Source organism: Schistocerca americana, chromosome 9 (assembly GCF_021461395.2).
Source record: "Schistocerca americana isolate TAMUIC-IGC-003095 chromosome 9, iqSchAmer2.1, whole genome shotgun sequence".
Taxonomy (NCBI): Eukaryota; Metazoa; Arthropoda; class Insecta; order Orthoptera; family Acrididae; genus Schistocerca; species Schistocerca americana.
Genome location: NC_060127.1, coordinates 202,551,643 through 202,566,917, shown reverse-complemented (window position 1 = coordinate 202,566,917; position 15,275 = coordinate 202,551,643). Strand labels below are relative to the sequence as shown.

The 15,275-nt window shown below is 42.0% G+C and overlaps 1 non-coding gene across 1 annotated transcript; it reads left to right on the top strand.

Moving 5' to 3' along the window:
- The first annotated feature begins 14,998 nt into the window (after positions 1 to 14,998).
- Positions 14,999 to 15,070, top strand: Trnad-guc. Its single transcript has one exon. It is a non-coding gene; the product is annotated as a tRNA-Asp (tRNA).
- Positions 15,071 to 15,275: the final 205 nt, after the last annotated feature.

Genomic DNA, 15,275 nt, shown 5'->3' with positions numbered 1-15,275 from the left:
CAGTGCCTTGAAAGGAGGATATAAGATGAACATCAACAAAACCAAAACGGGAGTAATGGAATGTAGTCGAATTAAGTCGGGTGATGCTGAGGGAATTAGATTAGAAAATGAGACATTTAACGTAGTAAAGGAGGTTTGCTATTTGGGGAGCAAAATAACTGATGATGGTCGAAGTAGAGAGGATATAAAATGTAGATTGGCAATGGCAAGGAAAGCGTTTCTGAAGAAGAGAAATTTGTTAACATCGAGTATAGATTTCATTAGTTATGTGAATTACCCATCCAATCTTCAGGATACTTCTGGAGCAACATATATCGACTGCTTCTATTCTCTTCTTGTCTAAACTGTTTATCGTCCATGTTACACTTGCATATATGGCTACCATACAAATAATTTCAGAAAGGACTACCTGAATCTTAAATCTACACTTGATGTTAACAAATTTGCCGTGTTCAGACACGCTTTCCTTGCCATCACTAGTGTACAATTTATATCCTCTCTACTTCGACCATCATCACTGATTTTGCTGCCCAAATAGCAAATTTTCCTAATCAGGGTGTATACGACCCGGGACAACTGGCAGATCCGGGAAAAACCCGGGAATTTTTTCATCCGGGAAATAACCGGGAAAAACTCGTGGAATTTTTTAGAATTCCATGAATTTTTCGTTGTTATAGTTTTCAGTTAAATTTTTGTAATTTTGACTGCTAAGAATCGATACGCTAACAAAGGATATTACTGTATCCTGCTACTGCAGGATAATACTGTAACAATAAAACGAGAACGAGAAAAAAATATGAAAATGAAACATAAATTGCAAAGGAAATGTGCCATGTACAACAACAAAACACAGTGCTCATACAAGCTGTTTGCCAACAGCAAAATGTGTCAGTAGCTTTAGGAAGACTATGCAGTGCTTCATAACAACAAATTGCCTCCGATGAGTGTGACGTCACAACTGCTTACATTAGATTCGTTTTAGCAGTTACGAGCGTGCTCATGCGCAGTTGAGTGGCGTACGAGATGTACCTTCTCCCCCTTCTGGCTACAGAAATGCGGCTGTTGGCTGTCAAATAGCAACTGGGAAAAATTTTACTGTCGCGCCCAAGCTGCCACATGATGGCGGGCGAGGGGGGAGGGGGCAAACCGTGGTATTTGACCCGGGTGACAATTGCAGGGGAAGGGGGGGGGGTTCGCCAAATTCATATTCTTCAGGAGAAGAAAACCTTCTTTCATAAAGCGCCCTCGTTGGTCTATCGATTACTCAAATGAGTTTGAAACGCATCCCTGTTGGTTTTTGAACACACGCTGTAAGTTCATTTCTGAAAGAATCGTAAACTGATTTTTGAATGCGTGCATACTGTACATGATGTCTGTCAGGGAAATCCTCGTCGCATCCAGAAATAACTTTGCTGCAGGCAAAAGGGGACCGGGCTATACGAGCTGAGCTCCAATCGCTGTCTGATTATGTGTTGTTTGGGTCTGCAAATGATCATTGGTGTCATAATTACTAGGGAAATCCATAGATTCAGACTACCAAAATGGGAATAAACGACTAACACAAATAACAGGTGAGAAAGATATGTATTATCTTCTCGGTGTATCCAAGAAAATGAAATACTGTCAGAAAATTTTTGGCCAGATCGCTACACCAGTAAGGGCCAATTGTACAGTCCCCGTCTAGCAGCCGTTTAAGTTCTATTCTGGAAGTAGCGCAGTAAATGGTTTGTACGAAAGTAACAACGCCTAACCGGGGAACAACCAGGGATAACTAAACCGCGGCGTATAAGTTTTGACAAAGGCAGGAATAGTTCCAGAATTAGTCACGACAAAATTGTTTATTAGAACGAGGAAGGAGAAGAAACGGGGACATCACACAAACTAGGGAAGAATATGACGATTCCAAATTTATATAAAAATCTAGTACTACTACTTTTCGATATCATGCTCGAGAAACTGGAGCGTATGAATGAAATGTGAAACTATTTTCTAACATAAAGCTTTTTGCTTGTAGTAGGCTTAATAGTCATTTTATGTTGGTCTTCGCGAATTATATTCTATCGTGTTATAAAAATGACCATTTCTACCAAAACAGTTTCATTTATTTGGCGTGTGTTAGAATTTCTGCAGTGTTAGAAAGGCCTATTTTGTTTTATCAAGCAGGCAGTGACAAAATAGTCGTAATCAGATCGAGAAACCACACCAGTCTTGGGTACTATTTATATTAACAAATGGTTCAAATGGCTCTGAGCACTATGGGACTTAACATCTGAGGTCATCAGTCCCCTAGAACTTAGAACTACTTAAACCTAACTAACCTAAGGACATCACACATATCCATGCCTGAGCCAGGATTCGAACCTGCGACGGTAGTGGTCGTGTGGTTCCAGACTGTAGCGCCTAGAACCGCTCGGCCACACCGGCCGGCATATTAACAGCTTACGCAGTGTTATACAACGATATTTCGATTTTTTATGTAGCAAAACGTTTGACGAACTTTCGCAGAAAGGAAAGCACGCCACGTAAAGCTGTAGCAAGATTAGAGAGAAAAGAATGGTAGGAGCTAAGGATTGAAGAAATGTGTACTGTCTTGCTTGTCTCTTGTCTTTACTGGTTTTGTGTATCCTATATTTAATTTTATTCACCCAAAACAAAGTTTTTAGCTAACAGGCAATAAAGACTGCAAATTTTCTGAAGAGTTCTTGTTCTCCCGATTACAAATAATCCCATCCAGTATTAATTGCGAGGATTTTTTTTTTTTTAAAAAAAGAGGGGCAGGATGTCAAACCGGACGACTGGGAGCTAGAGAGGCACCACAGGACATTTCAATTTCCACTGTCCTGAAGATAGTTTGATGGCATCCAGTACAAAATATACACGTTTCAATTCCACGGAGCGAAATACAGTGACGTGCGATAGAAGAATGCTGTGTCAAGAGGGGTGGCACTGCACTCTGGCTCACTTAACACCAAATAACGTGTCTTACATTTCCTTGAAAATATATGTTTTATGTATGAGACTCTTCAGAGAGATGTGCGCTGCAAAAAGAACATTTTTTGAAAATTCGATTTTTTTAAATTTTTGACGTCATATCTCAAACGCACGAGGGAGGGGGGCGGGGGGGGGGGGGGCATTATCTTAGTATTGCCCCGGTTCGGAAATATCGTAGATCCGGGGCTGAGTGCAGAGCAGTCTGAGTTGTAGTGGGGAAGTGTGTAGTCTCCACGTGACCCGTGTTTATATTTACTGGTTTTGCTGTTATCTCTTCGTTTACTGTTCTTACGTCAAATGAAATTAAAACGGATTTCTGTGGCCGGGAGCTGTCAAGTGAATTAAAATACATTCACATAATTACGGAAGGCTAATATATGTTATTAGTTTCAGATTTTTATTTTATTTCCACTTTTCTGAAAGTCTTGCACTAATCGTCTTCTAGAACAAGGCAGTCAATGTGTTTGAAACGAAGTGTTTAACTCCATACTATTGGCTAATATCAACTGCTCGCTGCATTTCAAGTGCACGTTTTCATCTTCTAGCACGTATGGCATTATGCCATAATAAAGAATCAAAAATGAGTTAATACAGTACTGGTACTTCAAGAAAATTTACATCCCGAAACCCATACTGGAAAGCTTAATATCGGGTCGAGGCCTACTTCATTGGGAATCTGGATATACGAATGTGCTCTTTAAGTATGCACTTTCAATGTGCCATTTTAGTATGGTTCACGAAATTCCGATGCTCTTGGAGTATCCTCTGATGTCTTGTTTCTTTTATGACATAATGTAAGATCTTTTAATGTTTTACACCTACTGGCTTCCTGCGTCTTAGCAGGTGCCAAAACCGAGCGAGGTGGCGCAGTGGTTAGACACTGGACTCGCATTCGGGAGGACGACGGTTCAATCCCGCGTCCGGCCATCCTGATTTAGGTTTTCCATGATTTCCCTAAATCGCTCCAGGCAAATGCGGGGATGGTTCCCTTCAAAGGGCATGGCCGACTTCCTTCCCCGTCCTTCCCTAATTCGATGAGACCCATGACCTCGAGGTCTGGTCTCCTTCCCCAAAGCAACCAACCAACCAACTGCCAAAGCGCGGTGGCGCCTGTTGTCTGGCGCTCTCTCACGACTACTGAAACGAACCTGTTTCTAACAGGTCGCGGGAAAATATTGCGAATGGTGGTTTGAAAAGCGTTACTTTCAAAGCAGATTTCCTTTTACGCAAGTTGAACTATGTGTGAGAATGTACGATGAATTTCTTAAATCACAGAGCGTTTGATGGCGAGCCATTTAGAAGTATTTCGAGCCCAGAACATCAGACATTCATGTCGTTATTATGAGGCAATTGACGTAGTGCTACTGAAAGCTCCCTCTCCTCTGCGGTGGCTAATTTATTTGTGGACACTTTGAGGACGAGTCACTGGACTCGGCTACAAATTTCCCTGGCACATTTGTGTGATCTATCTTAAAGTGTAACACGCGCAAAAAAGATCAACATTATATGTGAAAGCTTTGGTTTTCTTGTAACAATACTATGTATATTAATTTAAAACATTAACTTTTCCTGTTTGTGTATCCGCGCTACTTAACAGTGATGTTGCTATTAGCTGACTACATCACGTGTCCTGGGATCTGAATATCCCCCGTCGTCGGCTGGCGACATCACGTGACATGACCTATACAAAAGCGCATCGCAATCTCGATTACAATGTTTCGGAAAGTAACATGCGGTGTTTAGTGGAATTCGAATTTATACTTTCGTAATACGAAAATATGCAGCGTACATGTTGCTGCACATCAAAAATCTTTCCAAAAGGGGTTTTCTTCCCTGAGTTTCGTTTTCTAAAGTGTCGGGAAATTCTACGCCCGTATATAAAAACATAACCATTTAAAAGGATTGATAAGTTTTACAGTTCCGAGGGGAAATATACTGTCACTTAATAACACGGCCGCGCGGAATTAGCCGAGCGGTCTCAGGCGCTGCAGTCATGGACTGTGCGGATGATCCCGGCGGAGGTTCGACTCCTCCCTCGGGCATGGGTGTGTGTGTTTGTCCTTAGGATAATTAAGGTTAAGTAGTGTGTAAGCTTAGGGACTGATGACCTTAGCAGTTAAGTCCCATAAGATTTCACACATACAGTTTAATAACATGGAAAAAGTGTGTTTTCATCCGGGGGAAAGTGTATTTTTAACGGGGAAATCGGAATTTTTTTCCTTATCCGCGTATAGACCCAGCTAATGTAATTCTCTTAGCAACCCTCGATTTAGTTCGACTGTATTCCATTATCCTCGTTTTGTGTTTGTTGATGTTCATCTTATATCCTCCTTTCAAGACACTATCATTTTTTCTCCCTGGACTTTAATTTCCGCTTCAGACTTTTCTTTTGCGAGGATAATGAATGTAAAAATATTTATCGGGGCACTAATGGTTTAAGGTGTGTGTACACTAGGGCACAAAATGTCTCTCAACGTTCCAAGCAACACTCATTCTACGTGACGCTCCTACGTTACCAAGCGTTCCGGAACCCGCTCGCACCCACTAGCCCATCGCTGTTAAGTTGCTCATGTCTATCCGCTTCCACTTGCCCTTTCTCACTCACTCATTTCACCCAGCTCATTGTCATTGTATCTCTCTGTCCCTGTCTGCTGTCTCACAGCCACAGCCTCCTTCGTTCCTCTCACTGTGTTTGTCTACCTCCTGCTCTCTCTTACTGCTACTATCTCATCCATTCCTTCCCACTTCGGGTTGCCATCCGTCCCGATATATTGGGATCGCCCTTATGGATCTTCTAGTCCCGACACCCCGACAATATCCAATTTTGTTCCGATTTTGCAAAATACTGTTACGTGTTTGGCTCAGCTGCTGAAGTAACGCCATCTCCTAGCCGCCAGCTCTTAGCGCAACATCTAAAAGCAGCCTCGAAAATTGAAATAAGAAATATGTTAATCAACACTCAAAGATGTCTGCATGGAAGGAAGACTCCCGATTTTGTTGATATGCAACCTAGATGAATTTGAACATATTAAAGAATGATAACCCTAATCAAGAAGCCGGCCGTGGTGGCCGTGTGGTTCTAGGCGCTGCAGTCAGGAACCGCGCTGCAGCTACGGTCGCAGGTTCGAATCCTGCCTCAGGCATGGGTGTGTGTGATGTCCTTAAGTTAGTTAGGGTTAAGTAGTTCTAACTTCTAGGGGACTGATGACCTCAGATGTTAAGTCCCATAGTGCTCAGAGCCATTTTTTAACCTAATCAAGAAATAATAAATTTGATTTCGAAATCTGAGGAGAGACAATGGCTTTCTATACCATGATATTTGGTTACTTAGATAAATGGGCTATTTCTTTTAGTAAATATCAAGTATTTGATTGGCTTGCGCTCTCTGAAACCCCACATTGGATGATGATTGAAAACACTATTACATACCTGACTAAAAATAGTGCGAAGACTTCAGGCGACAATTTTTTCAGCAATATACATACCGGAAGAGCTTTTTAGTAAGCGTGACTCATAAGAATGGAAGTCTAAACACTGAATGGAAGAAAGGTGGATTTACTATCTTAAGGAAACCGAAAATCCTGAACGCAAATGCCCTCCGCTAAAATATCGGAGTATTTATATTCTATTCCAGTTCAGTGGGCCGACGAAAGTAATCAACTGCTGCCAGGGACTGTGTAATCAATGATACAGTGCCCGTTTAACTACAAGCAGACTTGCGTGGAATTTTATAAATATGTAAAACAGGAAAAAACTTCTGAAAAAGGTGAAATCCTCTCCCGCAATAAGTTTCATGTAATTGTCTTCTAAATGACAAGTAAATATATTTTTAAAAATATCATTTCGTTTCTACACGACCACCGAGCTACATATGCCAAGAGAGATGGCTACCCCGTCCCACTGCTGCTGCCCCCACTTCCACTTTCTCCTTCTCTTTATTCCTCTCCCATTGTCACTGTCTCCTTCACACTTTTCCTAGCTCTGTTCTGTCACTGTCAGCTACGATGGTGGTTTGAAAAGTTCTCAGAATCACCACGAGAGGTCAGCGCTAGAGCAACGAGTTGTTTATGTGATATTCATTAGACTGTTTCAGCCGGTATTACAATATCAAATTTCTTTGTCAAATATCTTTGTCAAAAATCTTTGTCAAAGATATTTGATGGTGTAATAGGGAACTATGTCAAATGTCGTCCAATATTTGATCAAATCTAGGGCCTCGCTGTAAATTGTTTAAAAGAAGTCGCTTGTCTTCTGTTCACTGCAATGTGACATGTTACCACATGGAGCGCTAGCATCGCTGCAGCGTTCTGTCGTCTGTAGTGTTTTTATAAACATTGACGGCAAATGCAATTGGTGTGTGCCGACAGCTACAAAATTAATAGAGATGCATGAAGCTGATGAGGCGCTTTACAACGCGAGGCACCATGATTACAAAAATAGATTAAGAGGATTGGAGACCTGGCCTAACCTAGCCTAACACTCTCCTGTAGCAAGGAATCGGAGTGTTAAGGGAGCCTGTCTTCTGCAGATGTAGCAGTTCTTAAGTGAATATTGTGCTTTGTGATATGAGGATACACTTCACTGAGCACATACAGAAATCTATGCTCATCCATTCTTAAGTAATTGATGTACGATTTGACATCCTCCACTGTAAGCTCATGTAAAAAGTTTTGATGAAAGCTTTTATCGTGTCATCGTAAAACCGACGGCTTCACCCAGCTATGTTTCCTTTTTTTTCCCCGCTTCTCTTCCGCATGTGCACACAGTGCAGTTGTGGTACATGCAGCTGCTGCGGTTAATAATAAGTTGTTGTTGTTAGCCATCTTGAACTTTGACGAAAAATATGATGACAGTGTAATACCCCTTCTAGCGCTACGTCAAGGTTCTTTGTCAAAAATGTATTTGACGGAATGTTTGATCACATATTTGAAATCTGATAGTGTAATACCGGCCAAACACGTGCCACGCCAGTGCTCTTGGAGGGGAGCTGTGGCAGTGACATGGTTCCGGTATAGTGATTTGCGAAGATGGAAAAAATCGAGATTCGAGCAGTGATTAAGTACTTCGTAAAGAAACGTATGAAAGCAAGGGACATTCATGACGATTTCCAGGATACACTGGGGGACTCTGCTCCTTCATATTCAACTGTTGCCAAGTGGACAAATGAATTTAAATTTGGTCGGGAGAGCTTAGATGATGATCCGCGCAGAGGTCGGCCAAGATGTGTCACTAATCCAGAAATCATTGCAAAAGTGCACAAAATGGTGATGGAGGATCGCCGATTGAAAGTGCGTGAAATTTCTCATTCTTGCCAGATGTCATCTGAAAGGGTATATCACATTTTAACTCAATAATTAGGAATGAAAAAATTATCTGCAAGATGGGTGCCGCGACTCTTGACCCTGGATCAATAATGCACGAGAATGGACATATCGGAACAATGTTTGGCTCGTTTTAGGACAAACGAACAACATTTTTTGTCGGTTTCTGACCACAGATGAAACTTGGGTGCACTACTATACCCCAGAGAGAAAACAACATTCAAAGCAGTGGAAACAAGCTGATTCTCCGCCACCAACGAAAGCAAAGACAATTCCTCCGGTGTGGAAGGTCATGGCAACAGTGTTCTGGGGTGCGAAGGGGATTACGTTTGTAGTTACTGGAGAATACTATGCTAACCTCCTGGATAAATTGCAACAAAAGATACACGGAAAAAGGCGAGGTTTAGCAAGAAAGAGAGTCCTCTTCCATCAAGACGATGCGCGCTGGCACACATGTGTCGTCGCCATGACAAAAGTACACGAACTAAGGTATGGATTGTTGCCACACCCGCCTTATTCACCTGATATGGCTCCACCAGACTTCCATCTCTTCCCAAAACTGAAAATTTATCTTGGTGGACGAAGCTTCACTTCAAACGAAGAACTGATTGCCGGAGTTGACAACTATTTTGCAGGCCTGGAGGAAACTCATTTTCTAGATGGGATCAAGGCACTGGAACACCGTTGGAGCAAGAGCATTAATCTACACTGAGACTACATTGAAAAATAAAAATTTTCAGTGATGTAGGTACCTTTTTTCTCTTCCGTACCGAGAACTTTTCAAACCACCCTCGTATGATTTTCTGCCACTGTACCCTTCTCTTCCCCTCACGCTGCCGTTGTCTTCTTCACCCTTTCGATACCACAATCTCTGCCTACCATCTTCCTCCCTTTTCCCCTGCCACTGCCTGCAACTCTCTCTGCCTAAAAAAGCGCGAATATGTTCGCATGCCAAATTTTTTTGGAAAATTTTTAAAGGTGCTGAGGAAGATGGAATGAGGCTGGTGGCATGCCACTTTTCAATCAGGCAATGTCACTCGTATGGGAAGAGCTTTATGGGTCAGGAATGTATTGATAGTTTACTTAAATGAAATTGGAATAATGGAAAACTAATTTTACACCTCGTACCAGATTTTACTTGCGCAAAAATTTGCAAGTGCTTCAGTACATCTACGTCTGCATCTATTGCGGTATCTACCTAGTCGACGAATATGGGGTGTCTAAGAAACCTACCGACTGGGGTTCCGGCGCTTGACTTTACGCCGTAGCATCTGTACTCCGCAAACCATCGTGATGTGCATGGCAGAGGGGACGACCCATTGTACCAGTTATCAAGGTTTCTTCCTGTTTCATTCAGGTATGGAACGCGGGAATAATGATTGTCTGAATGCCACTTTGTGTGCAGTAATTATTCTAATCCTACCCTCAATATCCCTACGTGAGCGATACATATTGTAGTATCTACCTAGAGTGGTCATTTCAAGCCGGTTCTTGAAACTTTCGCAATAGGCTTTCTCGGGATAGTTTACGTCTGTCTTCAAGAGTCTCCGACTACAGTTCCTTCAGTATCTCTGTGACGCCACCACAAGGTTCCCAGAACTTTTTTGATGACAACGGAGACGCTTTACAGCGTATTTCTCTGTGCTATGCCACTTTACAAAGTGCGTTTCCACCTCACACCGCATTTTAAGTGTCTATGTTGCCCGCAAAAGCAGGTTAACATTGAATCTCTCTATGTTGGAAACATATTAAGATATCAAGAAGATTTTCAAAGCTATTCGAGATCGGGATCTTGGGAATATATCCTAACAATTTCAAACATTAGCTGTGCGCAGGTGTCTTGGAATCTGCGGCTACGGTTTCGTACTCAAAAGCCGGAATTTTGGGGTGTTTCTTGATGACGAATAAATATTTTGAAAACGGGAAGATGACAATTCTTGTTAAATACCTGGAGAATATACCGTTAAAATTGTTGCAACTTGCTGCGATCAAGATATTTAGTTATCCGCTACCGGTCGTTATTTCCCAGACTTGCTCAGGAACCACCCGTGAGGTAAATGGTGCCCGCATAATCCCCGTAGGCTGATTCAAAAAGAAGCAACAGATTTGTGCATAATGTTCGCACTGTAGGATAGTTACAGTAAGATGATCCTTCCGTTGGGTGTAAAATTTGTACCTAGCCCAACCGCTATCTAAAGTACTTGAACCTACCTTCCTATCACCAATTGCACCCGACGTATAAGCTCCGCAATAACCCCGTTTTTATGCGCGGCTTTTTGGAACATACAGAAAGCGCATGCTGAGCATGCGTACCGATTCCGCGAGACATTTCCGCCGATTCCGCGAGACATTTCCTAGTTCTGTCAGATGTAGTGACACGATTTTTTTGGAAATGTGGATTATGGTGCGTTTAGGGGTGGAGGCTGGAAACCTGATTAGGTTCAAATGGTTCAAATGGCTCTGAGCACTATGGGACTTAACATCTATGGTCATCAGTCCCCTAGAACTTAGAACTACTTAACTAACCTAAGGACATCACACAACACCCAGTCATCACGAGGTAGAGAAAATCCCTGACCCCGCCGGGAATCGAACCCGGGAACCCGGGCGTGGGAAGCGAGAACGCTACCGCACGACCACGAGCTGCGGACACCTGATTAGGCAGGAGAGAGTGAGAGCAAAGTGAAGGCATTAAACATCAAATCGCGCATGAAAACTTTATAGATATGCGTACCTCGTACACAAACATACTTTAAAGACATACTAAGCTGGAACTCAGAATTAGCGAAAGGATCATAAAACAGTGTTGCGCATGCAGCTTTAAGTGAGCTAGGTCACCTTAATTCAAGTGAATATCTGTCAGACTCCCCATAGTATTACACGGCAGACATTATGTATCGGTACAAGTAACTAAAATCTCATGTGCCAATTTACAACAAGAAAAATGTGATTTAATAAAGTAGAATGAAGTAGAATGATCGATTAACATTTGAAATCGAAACACACGGTCCTATCTCTCTCTCTTTCTATTCGTTTAGTCGGTTCCGACTCTTCGTGGCCCCATGAACCAAATCACACCACTTTCTCCTGTCTTGCACTTTCTCCCGTAGACCTTCCAGGTTGGAACACATTGCTTCTGTGATGCCATCGATCCATCTCATCCTCTGACGTCCTCGTCTTGTAGTTCCTTCAATCTTCCCCAGCATTAATGTTTTTTCCAGCGAGGCATGCCTTCGCATTGTGTGTCCGAAGTAGGTCAGCTTTTGTTTTAACATTAGACCTTCCAGGGAGAAATCTGGTTTTATGCAAATAAAACCAGATTTGATCTGTTGGTTCTCTTTGCAGTCCATGGAACTCTAAGAAGTTTCCTCCAACACCACAATTCGAAGGAGTCAATTCTTCGCCGTTCAGCCTTTCTAATGGTCCAGGTCTCACATCCATACATCACAACTGGAAAGACCATAGCCCTCACAATACGGATCTTTGTTGTTAGTGTTATATCTCTGAACCTTATAACCTTTTCAAGGTTTGACATCGCCTGTCTACCGAGCAACGGGCGTCTCCGGATTTCATGGCTGCAGTCGCCATCAGCAGAGACCTGGGAACCGAGATAACTGAATGTGGTCACTACCTCCATGGTTTCTCCTGCTATATCCCACGAATTGGTAGGTGTAGTTGCCATAATTTTCGTTTTCTTCACATTCAGCATAAGACCAGCCTTTTCACTTTCGGGTTCTCAATTCTTCTTCACTTCTGCCAACAGGATCGTATCATCCGCGTACCTGAGGTTGTTTGCATTTATTCCAGCTATTTTAATTCCTGTTTCTCCTTCGTCTAGCCTCGCATTCCTCATGACATGTTCTGCATACAGATTGAATAAGTACGGTGACAGTATGCAGCCTTGCCGGACTCCTTTCTGAATCTTTATCCATTTCGTTGTTCCATACATAGTTCTCACCGTGGCTTCTTGGTCAAGGTATAAACTCCGTATCAGATGAATGAGGTGATCTGGTACACCCATGTTTTTCAGTACGTTCCATAATTTGTTGTGATCGACGCAGTCAAAGGCTTTGGCGTAGTCAATAAAGCAGAGGTACACATCTCTCTGGAATTATCTTGCTTTTTCCATAATCAACCGAATGTTACCAATTTGATCTCTAGTTCCTCTTCCTTTCCTAAATCCAGCTTGTTCCTCTGGTAGCTCTCGGTCTAGATATTGGCGAAGTCTATTTTGTAAGATTTTCAACATAACTTTGCTAGCCTGTGAAATAAGTGCGATTGTTCGGTAATCTGAGCATTCTTTAGAACTTCTCTTCTTTGGAATGGGGATGAATACTGATCTTTTCCAGTCTTCTGGCCACTGCTGCGTGATCCATATTTTTTGACATATTGAGTGCAGCACTTTCACTGCATCCTTTCCAGTGACTTTAAACAATTCTGCTGGTACTTCATCATGTCCACTAGTTTTGTTATCAGCCATATTTTCAAGGGCCCACTGGATTTCGCTCTCCAAAATATCTGGCTCTAGTTCTAAATTAACATTAACATCAGCAGTAGGAGCCCTGTCATTATGCAGTTCTTTCTTGTATAGGTCTTCTACATATTCTGCCAGTCTTTCCTTAACATCCTCTGCTTCACTCAGATCTTTCCCGTTTCTATCTTTTATCATTCCAATTTTTGCCTGGAATTTTCCTTTAATTTCTCTAATTTTCTTATAAAGATCTCTTGCCTTCCCCACTCCGTTACTATCTTCAACTTCCTTGCACTGTTCATTAAAGAATATATTTTTATCTCTTCTAGCTAATTCCTGAAAATCTTTATTTAATTCAAACATCGCTGATCTATCTCCCTTGATTTTTGCTTTCCTTCGTTCTTCTGCAACTTGCAGTGCCTCAACTGATAGCCATCTAGCCTTCTTGCTGTTCCTTTTCTTGGGAATGTGTTTCTCTGCGGCCTCCTTGACAGTATTAGCTACTTCTGTCCACATCTCTTGTGAACTTTTGTCCTCCAGCTCTAATACATTAAATCTGTTTTGTACCTCTACAGTGTAGTCGGAGGGTATAGAGTTAAGATCGTACCTGCAAGTTGGGATACTTTTTGCCACATTCTGAAGTTTCAGCCGAAATTTTGCAATCAGGAGCTCATGATCTGATCCGCAATCAGCCCCAGGTCTTGTTGTAGCTGACTGAACCGCGCTCTTCCACCTCTGGTTACAAAGTATGTAATCAATTTGGTTCCGGTGTTGGCCATCTGGCGAAGTCCAGGGATATAGGCGTCGTTTTGGTAGTTGAAACAGTGTATTAGTAATTATCAATGAATTTTCTTGGCAGAATTCTAGGAGTCTCTGTCCATCTTCATTTGTTGTATCAAGACCATATTTCCCTGTTATACCTTCTACAGCTTGATTTCCCACTTTTGCATTCCAATCTCCAACTATGAAGACGATATCCTTTTCTGGTGTTGACAGTAGTAATTCTTGTAAATCTCCATAGAACTGGTCAATAATTTCCTTTTCAGCATCGGTTGTTGGTGCATAAACTTGAATTACTGTGATGTTGAGGGGCTGACCTTGAAGTCTGATGGACATAATTCTATCATTTTTATATTTGCATCCCATTACAGCTTTTCTCACTTTAACTATGAAGGCTACTCCATTACTTCTGTTGTTATCGTGCCCAGAATAATACACCATATGGCCATCCGAAGCAAATTCTCCCATGCCAGTCCACCTCATTTCACTTATTCCTAATATGTTAATTTTCTCCATTCCTCTTTTCACTATGTCTAGTTTTCCTTGATACATGGATCTTACATTCCATGTTCCTATGCAGTGCTTCTCTTTGCACCATCTTACTCTTCGTGAAGCTCCTCTCAACCTGTTCCCCCCGGAGATCCGATCGGGGAACTTGAAACTCCGGAACATTTTGAGCTGAGCGAAGCCATGGGGTTTTCTTGGAATAGTTCAGTGGTGGTTTCCCGTTGCCTTCCACTGTCCTCCAACTCCTATCTGCTCACCGACTCAGTTTCCCGTCGTGGTTGGTTACCCAACCTTCCGCTGAGTTGCTCGGCTTAACAGGGGCACCACGTGTAGGTAGGAAGTTGGAGAATTGAGGTGACAGAGGCTGTGAGAACTCTCTTGCTGAGTTCTTGTAATCGCGTATCACCCCCATTTTATGCCAGAGTCTCATGATGTCTGCAGAGACCCCCCCCCCCCTGGTGATTTCATGGTCCTATACAGCATTACTATTTTAAAATTCGAAACTGCTGAACATTGTTACCTGGATTTCGGGTGTGTGTGTGATGTGTATTTATTCAGTACAGAATTCGTTAAATCTTTTATTTTTCATCAGTCTATGTATGTGTTTGGAGGGGGGGATGTATGTATTTATTCAGAAAAGAATTTGTAAAATCGTTTATTTTTCATCAGTCGATAAATGTAATGTGGCAAAATTCCAATTCTGAATCAACAGCTACAAAAATCGTAAACAATAAAGGGAATCGATTTGCGCCTAATTCTTGAGAAATTTTACCAATTTTACATACACTAACTTGAATATGGACTAGTACGCATTCCACTTTTACGTTTTCAACCACAGTAAAACAGTACTCTGAAGAATCATATATTCACATTACGAATGAACTTTCATGTTGTTGATCAATCATGTTACATTGTCAGCTCCTCGAAGTCCTCGGTAGTATAGTGGTTAGTATCCCCGCCTGTCACGCGGGAGACCCGGGTTCGATTCCCGGCCGGGGAGAATTTTTTTTTTTTTTTCTTCACTTGCCATTTGGCTGCTCCTTAATGTTGCTATATACAAGAAACACGAATTTCTTTGGAAGCGGTTACAGCGCAACCAGAAAAACTACAACAGCGGTATCCACTTTCCCTAGGAACTCGTAAACATCGTTTTACTGCTTCGAATGTCACGGATATTACATCCCATTCGTGTAACCAAAATTGCG